General features: G+C 45.9%; 2 protein-coding genes across 3 annotated transcripts in view; one reads left to right on the forward strand and one right to left on the reverse strand.

The window, feature by feature from the left end:
- Window positions 1-11,209, reverse strand: part of GRB2 (growth factor receptor bound protein 2) — a 58,642-nt gene extending 47,433 nt beyond the window's left edge. Inside the window, exons 1-2 of one of the 2 annotated variants that reach the window (XM_061455545.1) lie at window positions 11,058-11,209; window positions 10,830-10,938 (exon numbers count right to left, since the gene is read on the reverse strand). The gene's annotated coding sequence lies outside the window, so the exon portion shown is untranslated. Of the gene's footprint in view, window positions 1-2,833; window positions 2,988-10,829; window positions 10,939-11,057 lie in introns of those variants that run through there. The other variant, XM_061455544.1, reaches the window with a different exon arrangement.
- A 192-nt stretch (window positions 11,210-11,401) lies between these two features.
- TMEM94 (transmembrane protein 94) overlaps window positions 11,402-12,877 on the forward strand; it is a 48,917-nt gene continuing 47,441 nt past the window's right edge. Inside the window, exon 1 of the mRNA XM_061455550.1 lies at window positions 11,402-11,545. The gene's annotated coding sequence lies outside the window, so the exon portion shown is untranslated. The remainder of the gene's footprint in view (window positions 11,546-12,877) is intronic.

Consider the following 12,877-nt stretch of genomic DNA (forward strand, 5'->3'; position numbering starts at 1 on the left):
AAATGTTCATTTCTTTAGGATACACAAATATTGCCACTGCATTAGCATCTAAGAATTATTTTTTTAACAGAAGGAGTTACTGCTCAGCTTTCTTAGAGAAACTGATAGAGCATTTCCAAGAACACTGGCATTTCCCCGAGCTTAGCAATAGCACAATGTTGGGAAGCTTTCCAGCACAATTCAAGATGAAAGAGATTCATCACACAATTTTCTTCAAGCATTCACTTTACTACCACCATCATATACACTGTCAGCATGTAAAGGAGGGATGCTTCCAGGTACCAGAGCTAACAGCAGCTGCAGTATAGAACCAAACTTTAACCATCACTTTAGGCAAAAGTGTAGCTGCAGTTTGGACAGGGAAGTTCCATGCAAATTAGGGAAAAGCTTTGAAAATAGTAAGCCAAGATACGTAGACAGCACATGTCAGAAAAGGTAAAGGTTGAACATCAATTCCCTTGAAGCCGCTCAGAAAACATTTGCTTTTCACTACTCATGTAAGTCATTATAGACAGTCAGACACAGTTATTAAAATACAAACCAACTGCACAAGGACAAAAATCAGCTTACAAGGAAGCAGCTTGTGCTCATCTCTCCCCACTGAGAGCACAGCTGGAGGTATCTGCTGTGGACAGACAGCAGAGAAACAACACACTGTGAATACTACAGTGTACCCCAGCCCCACAGACTTCAAACGGAATCAGACCAGTATGAAGGACTAACAGGCAAAATATGAACACAATGAACACACACCACAAGAATTATCAGATGATCTCACTAGAGAAATGACTGAGATTGCTCTGTTTTTCACCTCTTGCCTTACTGTGATTTGGGGCAAGATACTTCCTTTGCTCTTAAAATATCTGGGAAGGGGGAGAGAAGCAAAGGCAGCAGATGCAGCTACCAGTAAATTCTGATTACCAGAGAGTGCTGCAGCTCAGGGTGGGCTATAAGTAATTACAAATACAAACCTGCCTGTGGCAGCCAACAGGAAACAATTCTCATGTTCTTTTCAACAGATATTTCAAAAGCCACTCAGGTAGAGGGAGGCTTTTTGTCTGTCTTACAAACAGCATTTTTTCTAGCAACTGAGAGCTTTCTCACTGCTCTCTACCGTTTCACTGGAAAGTGATATGGGCAGGAACAGAAGAACAGACGGTTTAGAAAAGCCAAAGCGAGGGAAGAAAGAAGATCCCTTCAGTGGAAGATTTTGCAAAGAATCAGACCCAGGCTTCATCAGCTGCTGTAGGACAAAACATTACAGAGGGTGGTGGAAAGAAAAAATGTGTGGATACATCATCTGGAAGAGATGCAGAAGTGTTAAGTGACAGGCTCTACACAAAAGAATAGGAAGAAAAAACTGGTAAGGGCAGAGCACTAATTCACATTAGCCAAATAAGGAAGTAAAACACAAGAAATGAACGAGGTAAAATAGAAATTATCAACATATAAACTCCAGACATTCAGGACCCTAAATAACACTCCTAATCTACCGGGTTAATACATTTCAACTTCCTTAAGCACGTCTTGTCAGAGGACAACTCAAGATAGCACAAAGCTATGCTAGAGCACAAAGCACAGATGATATTTATCAGATCAAATCATTTTATCAGGTAATAGAAAACTTTATCTCTGCCAAAAAATTATTTATTGCCTTTTTTATTACGATTGTTTTGAACTGTAAAAGCAGCTTTGACTGTTCCAAGCTTTCTGGTATTATGAAATACTTAAAGCACTACTACATGACATAATCAGCATAAGAAATGATAATGGAAAGGTCTCTTTTTTGGCACAAGTTCCCAATACCCAAAAAGTTTCCAGAGAAATGGATTACAAACACTGCAGTGTTTGAAGAACAGTAACAATCTGTGAGCCTGCACATTCTGGCCCTCAACCACAGGCATTTAATATTTTCTGAAACAAGGAGTTAACTTCCCTAAACACTATATTTATCTATGAACTGCTCTCCCAGTTATTAACTGCGCTACAGAGTATTTTGCTCTTTAGGTTATAAAGAGATGTCTGAGTCAGATGCTGTGGGAGTTAACAAGACTGCATCCTTGTCTTCTACAGATGATTTGAAACTATATTGGCACGTTAAACCTTATCCCCCCCCCCAACCAACGCTGCATCTCAAGCAGGAAGTTCAGAAGAGGTGGCAAAGAGAAAAATGTCCCTCTTTAACATAAAGCTCACGTCTCAAGCATGACCCAGAAGGTCTCTGGAGAAAGAAAGGGATGGATGCTAACCTGCCTACAGGGTATTCACAACCTTTTAACCTTTGGAAGCGGCCTGAAGTTACGGAACTCTTCCGGAAAATATTAAAAATAAGCCCCAAGAACAGTTCCCACTTCCATGCACGCTCGGCGACGGGAAAAGCGCCCCGAGACCAACACCCGTCCGCGGGATCCCCGGAACGGAGCCGTGCAAGAGCCGGCGAATCTCGCCCAGCAGATAACGCCTCTCCAGCCCAGGCCCTTGCTCCAACCCCCACCCGCCCGGGGCAGCCCTGCCCCGCAGCACCCGCACCCCGACAAGCGCCTCAGGAAGGTCGGGGCCCGCCGGGGCGCGGGCCCACAGCCGCGGGGAACAGGGACAACGCTGAGGCGGCTCCTGCGGAGCACAGCAGGGAGAGGCGGAACACCCCAGGGGCCCAGGCCGCGGCACCGGGGCTCAGCCTGTCCCCCCCTAACCCGCTCCAGCAAGGCCCGCGGAGGGCAGAGGAGCCGGGCCCCCACCGGGAAGGGCCCTTCCCCGCGGAGCACCGGGGCGGGGGCTGAGGGTCGGCGGCCCCCCGCCCGCCCTCTATACACACACACACACACGGACTCACCACCGCGCAGCGCTGGGGGCCGCCGCCCCGCCCGAGGGTGCTCGCCGCCTGCCCGGCCCCACGCGGCCCGGCCGCCCCTCCAGCGCCGCCTCGGCTGTCGCTACGGCCCCGTCCCGCGGGCCCCCCCCCGCCCGCCGCCTGCTCCGCCGCGGCCGTTCCCGCAGCAACTCTCGCGAGAGCAGCCGTGTCAGCGCTCGGCGCGATTGCACCGCCCAAGGCGGGAGGGGCGCTTGCGCGCTCACAGCCCGCCCCGCGCATGCGCACGGGTAGCCGCGGGGAAAAGAAGAGGGGAGGTGTGAAAGGGAGCGGGGAGAGGCAGCGGCCGAGATACCCGGGTAGCATGGAGTCTGTATCCGTCATCCCCGGGGAAGGGGGTCATTAGTACAGGGCTCCGGAGGTGAAACCGCGCAGGGTTTATGCCTAGCTCATCTGTAAAGCAAGGCAGCCTAGCAAGGAGGGATTCATTGACAATCCCCGCCTTGTTCACACGGTGTTTGAGCCGGCACCGAGGGTACAGAGCTCATCAGACTCGGAGAGCAAAGAATACACCCGGCAGAGACATAACTTGACAACTGGCATCCTTCTGAGCACTGATTAAGGCAGCCAGGCTGCAGGAAAAACACACAACAGTGAACACACATTGCAATTAAAATCCACACAAGGGCAGAATTAAAATTGCACCTGCAATTGTCTGACGTCCTGACGTTCTTTGAGCTTGAAAAGAGGCTAATGACAACACACAGTAAAGGTGTTGTTCAGATTCCTTGATAAAGCTATGGAATAAAAGCAGCTTTCCCCTGGCTCTAAAGAGGAAAGCTTGGTTCTGACCTGAGTGCTTTTACAAGGGCTTATAGTGAAAGGATGAGCCAGTTACAGGGGTTACTTCTGGGTTTTTCTCCTCCAGTTGCTCCCCACTCTGCCACCCACAAAAAGATGTGGGGACTGGAATAGAGAGCACAGCAAATACACAGAATTGAGACACAAGCCGCGGGATTCACATCCGGGTTCCTGTAAATTTAGGATTATTCTGCACCAAGACTACATCTAATTTAGAGATAATGTTTTCTTTTAAGCAGACTGAGATGCATATTTGCAGCCTCCAATTAAACCTGCTTCTATTACACATGCCACCACACAGGCTGATCTCCCTAGCTGTACTCTGCAAGAGGGTGTCATGGTTCCGACCATATCAAGATGAGAGTAACGTCAGAGTATATATACTGCTTTGTACAATTCAGCTTGAAATCATGGTCTGCAAACACTGCCTGCTAACATTCACATTCTAAATGCTCGATAAAGATTCCTGAGAGGTTATTTTGGGATGAAATTTCTGGTTAAAACCCTTAGCAAGGTCCTCTTCTTGTCTTAACAGCATTGTATTTAAGGGGCTTTAACTTACTGCCACATTTGGGTGCTGGGGGAGAGTGTGAATTCTCCCAATACTTCACACAAAAATTGGAAAGGGTGGGGAACTGGAGCTGTAGGAGTTGAGGATATTACAGATGTTTCAGATGTTCTTTCTGAGGATGCAGAAGTGATGCATCCAGGGTGACACAAAGATTGATGAAATCAGAGCTAGATTCCAAGACCCCTCCAAGCCCCCAGTAATTGGCTTACAGACTCTCTGGTTTCATGTATGACCTCAAAATGAGCATTTAGAAGTTCTTAGTAAGCCTTCTGTAAGTTAAAGAACATCTCAGAAAACCTAGAGCAGCTACTTTTAGCTGGACTTCAACAGCCAGACACGGCCAACAGCTGCCAGTTGAATGATGGCTACTTTAGGAGCCTGCAGCTGCCCGACTTTAAAAGGGCAGTCCTAGAAAATCAAACAAGCAACACATTTTACAAATAGCAGAGATCAAAGTGCTCAGAGCAAGATATTCCCAATAAAGGAGCTGCTGAGATGTACTTGCTTGCAAAGCAATTAATGTAGAATGTCTCCCCAGCTTGCAAACACATTCACGCATTAGAAAAATACACAACTCACTGTGCAAATAGTGGGCAGCTTCACTGCAGCAAAGGCTGAAATCCTGCATAGCTGTAAGCTAGGGTGGAAAAGGCAACAGAGACATTGTTTTGCTAGAGGATCAATTTCAGATGGTTTTAGTAGTCTAGGAATAGCCTGGATTTTCTATGAGAGTTTGTGGTGATAAAGTATAATCTAAGATTAGCTCAGAGTATTTTAAGAACTAAGAGTAAGACAAATCTTGGTGTCTGGCATGTCTTCTGGATGCCTTTCCAAACTTCTCAGAGCAGTCTGGAGACATAAATGTCCAGGTTGTGCTATCAATAAATCACAATATTAATCAAAAACTGGTTTTGTATAAACAGCCACTCAAGATTTGCAATTCCTGCTTGGAATATTCCTATTAATGCCATGGTACTGCCTAAAGACAATAGTTACAGATAATATAAACATAAGTTTAACATCAGTAACAGCAGTTACATTAGTGCAAATGTTACGAAGACAAACCCTAGTGATAGCACATCTCTTATGTTGTCATAGTCTCTAAACTCTGCTCCACGAATGTCTGTGTCCTTGCAGTGCCATTTAATTATTGTGAAAACTTCTCCATTATTAGGACTCAGAGCTCCCACTTTATGTCATTTAAAGATTAACTTCCTAGCATTGTCACAGCAAATGCATGAACTCAGCATGTGTTGTTGTAACACACTTCTCTGTGCAACAGCAACTCTGGCATGTATTGAGATCTTATTAATATATTCCTAGATTTAGTCACCATCTCGGTGCTACTGTACACAGTAAATGTGCTTCTTTGTAGGGCTGATGCAAGAAACTAAATGATAACCAGGAAGATATTCTAGACTGTTTCTTTTCATTCAAAGGAAGAAAGAAGTGACCTCTCACTCCCACTTGCTGAGAGCATCAACACATGTAACTTCAAAGGTGGTTTTGAAAACTAAGCATCAGAGCTTAAATTAGAGCCCAGGGGCCTCTGCCTCAAACAAAAGAGCAACTAGAAACTATTGGGAGAGCTATTGAATTTAGAGAGGGTTCATAGTCAGAAAATATTTGCTCGAGCTTTGATTCATATCTGTTCTATTGGCAAACACAAGTTAAAAGCTTGTGAACTGACAGAGTAGTAAAAGAAGGAGCCTTGTGGTCTCCCTGTTCTTTGTGCACTGTGAGCAAATTCGGCTACAGCAGGATCTGTCTCGTGAGAGTGCAAGACGCAAAGAGACCAGAAAAAAAAAAAAAAATCATCTCTCTGGTACAGAAGAGACTGCAACAAGAAAAACCCAAGTTTGAATGGAGAACAAAAGGGATCCTTAACTTGCAGTTCCTTAATTTGTAATGTTAGCTTGATGCAAAATTGTATGAGACCAAATTCTCCCAGGCATCTAATCAATCAAGAGGAAAAACCCAACATCTGAGTACTTCAGATACTATCAAAGATAAAACAGGGTGGGTGTAATTGTTGAGAATGAGTAGGAACTGCTTAGTGGTGGCTGGAAGCTGACATCACATCCCAGATCTAACAGAAGGAACCTCTGGCCTTGAGGAAGGCCTTGCTTCACAAGCACTGGTGTTTCACAGGCCCATCAGCTCCTTGACAAACTTGTAACACTTAAGCAATTTCTTTACAACGATGCGGCTGAACCTGCATTCCATGTGCCTCAGCCTCTATCTCTGCTCTACCCCAGGCAGAGGAAACCTCCCTGGCTAGAGCTCTCCAAGGCAACTCCCTTCATCCTTTCTGTAGCCTTTGTTCCTAAGCCCATTCTCTTCAGACATGAGGATCTGTGGTCATCATGAATTATAATCCACAATTGCCAATTTATGGAATTGTCCGTTGCAATGATTTTTTAATGGCACCTGGCACAATAACTGTAACGAAACACCTTTCTTCCTCAGGGGCATTTCCTGATTTCAAAGAACTACAGCGATCTTTTTCTTTTAGCTCCTCAAAGCAAACCCTTGATTCACTCAACACAGCTGAAGATGCTCAAAATTTCACATTGTGATTCTGCATTATATTGCTGCAGCTCACACAGCATAACACTATACATGTGCTACCCAAGTTGTATATTAGCAGCCTGATGTATGAACCAAGACAGAAGGTTTCCTCCCATAGAAAACAATGCAGAGAATCTGCTGGGGGAATGTAGAATAGATGTAGATAACTCAAGATAGCCCTGATCAATTTTATTGCAAGCTGAAAATGTAATGCCATAAGAGTGTCCTGACAGCTGTAGGAGAACTGACTCGCTATATACCTCCAAGATGCACAGGAATAAAGTGGGTGCGGCAAATAGCGGAATGCCAAGAACGTAGGCACAGCAAGGAGACAATGCTGGGAATGGTGCTGTTAACATTTGTTGCATGAACATTATTTTCTTGCCTTTTTCTTCTCGCATCACCCCATGTTGGCCTCAGTGCAATAATCATGCTAGAGCCATTAAAATCCAAAACTATCCCATTTGCAGGATTGAGTCTTGGAGTGGAAGTTGCTTCATCAAACATGCCTGATGCAACCAAAGAGCAGTGACTTTGACCTGCTTTAGGAAGATGCTAAATACCTTGAGAAAACCTAGTATCTATGTGCTAATCTTAGCCCACATGCAACAGACCCGCTGATACTACCTGCAGACAGAAAAGGCAACAAACTGCCTTCATTCATAATTAAGTATTAAAATAGTCACCAAACAAGCTTGGCCTATTGATGGAGCCTTATAGGCTTAACTGGTATTAGTAGAGGTTCTTTAAAACCTTAATTCCAGATCTAGGTTTCCTGTCTAGATAAAGGATTTACCCACATGCCTGTATCTGGAACACTGTGTGACAGCACAAATTAGAGACTCAGACAGCAAAGCTACGGAAAAAGGCTGTCCAGATGTGTTTTCTGTGCCTGTTCTTTGGAAAGCAAGATAGCGAATGGACCAAGGGTAACTGCTTTGCTAGCTGGTTTCATTTTAGTTTGTAGTTTTCTTAGTGATAAAAGCAGTATCAAAGGGATATAATAGATGTAAACACAGAATATATTCTGTATACATGGAAGCAGAGATAGAGTGGACTTGTCCAAAGCTGAACAATAATGTTCAGCAGCATTAGGAACAAAATTCCTAATTCTTGATTCCTGAGCCTTGCTATAACCATCAGCTCTCCCTCCTTCAAACCTAATGCCTTTCTCATACACATATTGAAACGTTACCACAACTGCCTGTTTCTGTGAATCTGTCCAAGTGCAGTAAATGTGCTGGTGCTTGTGACCCAGACAGAACAGCTGAAATAGCTTCACCATTTTACAGATCTCAAGAGCACTTGTGAAGCAGCTTAATCACCATGTGAGACAAACAGGGACTATTTTGACTTTTATAGACCAGCAAACAAAAAAAGTTAGCTTAGACTCAAAACTACGCAGAAAACAAATAGTGCAAAACAAAACCACTCCAGTCTTATCTCTTCCCAGTGAGCTGGGAAGAATGTAATAAAAGCAGATTCTCTTCTGTACCACATGTGTTTCTATGGTCACAAAGAGAAGAAAGAAAAAGATTGTTATAAAAATGACAACGTAGGAAATACTGCTCTACCTGGGACTGTAACAGCAATTGCCAACATTAAGAAATTCAACAATAAAGAGTTGGCCGAGGTCACCCAGAGCTGCTTAACCTCTGAAAGACATCTGTAAAAGGGAACCAGATCCAACTACAGTGTGTCATCTCCCCTTTCTTCAGTATAAAAGAGCTTCTGCTTTCTTCCTACTCCCAGTTCAGTCATCTGTCATTTTCAGGACAGCTTGGAATTGTCAGTTCAATTACCTTTCAGTTTGGAGAAAAACAAAGCAGATGCTGTTTGTTACTAAAAGGCAGAATCTCTCTCTTTTGAGGAATGCAGTGTCTTCTATAATTAGTTATTGAATTATGGTACATCTCCCTTATTTATTAAAAAATACACAGGAGCGGGTAAGGAGTATCATTTAGCTAGAATGAAATACTATCTTCTCTTCAGCTTTGGTAGAGGTGTTGGTCAGCTCAACTACTGCTTTTAAGCCGCAGCCTCTGTACCAATCTTCCCCTTTTAATTCCTCTTATCATTACAGACATATTAGAAATATGGTCAGTTCCTAGCATCTATCATGAAATGTACCTAGGGGTGGGGGAATCAGACACACAACAATTGCCTTGCCTAAACAATACAATATTTTTTCACCAATTTATACATTATTTGTTCAGAAATGCTACTCAAATATTGATTAAAAATGCAACTTCATCTTGTCAGAGAGCTTAACTAACTAAAAAAAAAAAGGCAAAGAAAGGCACATGCAGGGAGGCCAAATAATTCGCCTGGATCTGTCAGGCATTGAAAACCAGAGGCGGAAGCTTACTGCAAACTGAGCCATGGCTCTGCCCATATGTCACAGTCCCAAGAGGAGACAGTACATCCCTGCGCTGAGGACATGGGGAGCATGAAATTAAGCTTTTTCAGACTATACAGAGAGGTTTGCAGTAGCTGGTTCATTTCTGTAAACTCCCTTCCTACCAAAAGGATATAGGAGGCCTTCACACAGTGAAACAATTCCAAGAAGTACAAGGATGTGGAAAAAGCACCCATACATGCAGAGGTAACATTATCTTGTTTAGCTTTAGAGCTTTCATTCACAACCCTAACATTTAAAAAATAGGGACACTGCTTGCTTGTAGAACAGGTCTCTACACCAAAGTTCTCAAATCCAAAAACCAGAGCAGTTTAGCGCCTCCCGAGTACTTTACACCATTTGCCTTTTGAGCTTTCCCTTTGTCATTTAGTACTAGAAGACACAGGAAAAGTACTCTCTGGATACCTGTCCTATTTCTGATGCTATAGCCATATTATCCAATTCAAGGGTGTTTCTGCTCTTCCAACCATCCTGGTAATAATGCCTTTTGATAGTGTTTTTCACTTAATCTCAACATGCTCTTCAAGCATTATGTCCCTAAATCACCCTGAGGGAGACTGGTAGATCAGATTTATTAAGGAGGAAATAAAAGCACAAATAGGTTAAAGGTCCAGTATATCAGCTCCTATAACTGCACATCTCATTGACAGAAACTCTATCCACACCATACTTGTGAGTGAAAACAGGTTTTATTAGTGGCTTGCTCAAAACCCACAGGGGATGAGTGTCAGAGGGAAAACAGTCCAGACTCCAGATCTCTATTGAAGATGTATCTCTATTCTGACCTTTAAATACAACTTTCTACTTATCAACTATACTTTATTATGGGTGGAACAATATAATGAGGAACTAAAGATGCTCATGCAGCACTATGCACAACACACCATCTTATTACAACTCCAGTAACATATTTATCCTCTTCCCCTTCTTTATGGTGTAATGTCATCTCTAAATAATACCGTAAAATTCCCCAGACCTGCCATTTTAAACCAAAATCACTTACAGCATCACTGAAGCATATTAAGAATTGTGGGGTTTCTTTGTTCACTGATTCTAGGGAATTGTTCTGGATAACAAGCTCAGGAAAAGCAGTTGCTTTGTGGCTTCCATTCTCCTCGCCAGAATTTAGACTGCATTTAAAAAGAGCTGAAATCACACTCCTGCACTCTCTGTGTCTCCAGACACCATGAAAGTAGTATCTCAAAGGAGTATTAAGTATGCTCCCAGAACACTACTTCCTCATCCAAAACTGCATCTCCAGGGAAAACAGTGCAGAGCCTTTGTACAATTTATTGCCACAACATCGCAAACAACTGCACCTGTAGCTTAATACACTAATGATCATCAGTTTTGTAAAGCAAAATCTCACATGGGAACTGCTGCATCACAACCTGGGATAATACACGCTCTGCAATGAATTACAGGAAGAGGAAAGGAATTAAAGCTAAGGAACATGCATCTTTTCAATTTAGCCACTGTGAATTGAGAAGACAACCCCCAAATCTCTGCACAGAGGCACAGAAACGGGCCATCTCCGCCTCACACCTCTGATTTCCTTTCCAGATTCTGCGGCGGCTTAGATTTCTCGTTAAGATTACCGGCTCGGTACGTTTGTGTGCTCGGTCCACGACAGCTTCCTGTGCACCCGGCACCCAGCGTGTGCGTTCACCTCAGGGTTCCTTAGAGACTGCCAGCCCGCTGGTTACCCTGCGGTAAAAGTGGCTTTTCAAAAGGAGATCTGCAGGTGTCACCCTCCCCTTGCAGAGGCACGGCCCTGGCAAAGGGACACCCCTTCTCCCTCACACTCCCGTGACAGGGGGACCCACCTCGGCCTGCCTTTGCCAAGGGGATGACGCCTCGGGCCACTCTTGGGCTCTCCTCATTCCCTCACGCATTCCCCTCACTCCCGAGTCACTTCAGTGCCCTCAGCACCGTCCCTATAACGGCATCCCAGCACCCGGGAGCCAGCGGGATCGCTCTTGAGCCGCCCGCTCCCCTCAGCGATGCCGCCGGGGCTGAGCCACCCCTTCCCAGCCCGCCCACACTCCCCTCAGGGCTAGTCCCGACCTGTCGCCAGGGCGGATGCTTGGCTTCGCGCGCAGCCCCTCCTAAACCAATCAGCGTGCGGCATACGGGGGCCGCGCGGAATCTCACCAACCAGACACCAGCTTCTTGAGGCCGCCCCGAAGCCCCATCGCGGGTCCCCCAGCGCTGTGACGTCCCGTTTGCCAGTGACCCTGATGGCGGCCCCGGCGGCGCGGGGGGAGGCCCGGCGGGCGAGCGGCTTCCCCGCCGAGAGTGCCCGGCGCGGCTGGTGAGTACGGGCCGAGCGGCGGCGGGGCGCGGCCGGGCTCCGTCCCGTGGGGGAGCGGCGCCGGGAGGGCCGGCCGCTCCCAGAACGGGATCCCCACGTCTGCTGGAGGCTGCCCGCCATGGCGGGGGAGGCCCGAGGCAGAGCCGGCGGCGATCCCGCCGCGCTGCCCGCCGCCCCTCGGGCCCGGGCTCCCGCGTAGCGCCGTTCCCCTCACGCACCCTCTCTTGGCATCTCTCCGGAGCGGCCTGTGAGGGAGAGGAAACGAAGGAGACCGAGAACAGCCGCTCCCACACGTGTTCGCGCTTCAGCGCACCCGGCGGAGCTGCCCCAGCAGCTGAGGGACACGCTCCGCCTCGCAGCGCATCCCCCGCCAGGCCCCTCAGCCCCGACCCGAGTGCTCCGGCTGCAGCTCTGTGTTCCGCCTAAAGGTTTTAGGCCTGGCCCCAAATTCCGGCTTAAAAGCCTTCAGGAGTTTGCCTGGACTCCTCGGCTCAGCCGGTTGCTTCACTCCTGCTCCTACCTCATCGCAGGCTTTTGCTCAGCAGGAGTCCATGGCACACTGCATTCTGCCTCAGATACTCATCCATGTGTGATATTTCCAAAAGCTGTGGTCCATGCAGTTCTTGGATTATGTTACTGCTGTTAATCTGTTGTTCAGGAGCTTTATATCAGAATAACACCGGCCATGCTTGATAAGAAAAGGCCTAGCAACCCCAGGTAAAACTCCCTTTACATAAATAACAAGAAGTTAGTCTTAGATGATATTATCTATCTAAAAAGTAGCCAGAGAGGAAGGGAAGTCCCAGAGAAGAGTGAATAGTGTTCCAGCACACAGTTACAAGACTCACTGAGCCGTCACAGGACGGCCTGTGCTAAGGAAGAGTTTAAGCTATTCTGACCAGTTTTAAAACTTACCAAGATAGAACCCTTCTACCTCCCCAAGGCTGCTACCAAGTAGTACATAGTGTTAACTTTTGAGACAAGGAAGCAGTTATTCTGTGCTTGCCTAAAATCCTATTATCTCCTAGCAATTGCAGAGTAAGTTCTAATTGAACAGACAGCTCATATACAAAGACATGCAGTGGTATAGGAGCACATGACCTCTATGAAACACTTTAGGTTCCTTAAAAGAGCATGTTTATACAGAAACAAGCTTCCTTAAAAAGGGCTGTACTGCACTGAACTACAGGGCCTGCTCAAATATAGCCAAATTTGAATAGCCTACTAAGCAACCAAGATTTGCTTTCTAAGAAGCCTGTTCAATACAGACATACACATAAATAGCTACACTAATGCAAAGTATCTTCTGTTCTTTAAAGTAGTACCTTGTAT

The sequence above is a fragment of the Pezoporus flaviventris genome, unplaced genomic scaffold (assembly GCF_033815535.1).
Source record: "Pezoporus flaviventris isolate CSIRO_AGI_PZ_B2104156 unplaced genomic scaffold, CSIRO_AGI_Pfla_v1 ptg000020l, whole genome shotgun sequence".
Lineage (NCBI taxonomy): Eukaryota > Metazoa > Chordata > Aves > Psittaciformes > Psittacidae > Pezoporus > Pezoporus flaviventris.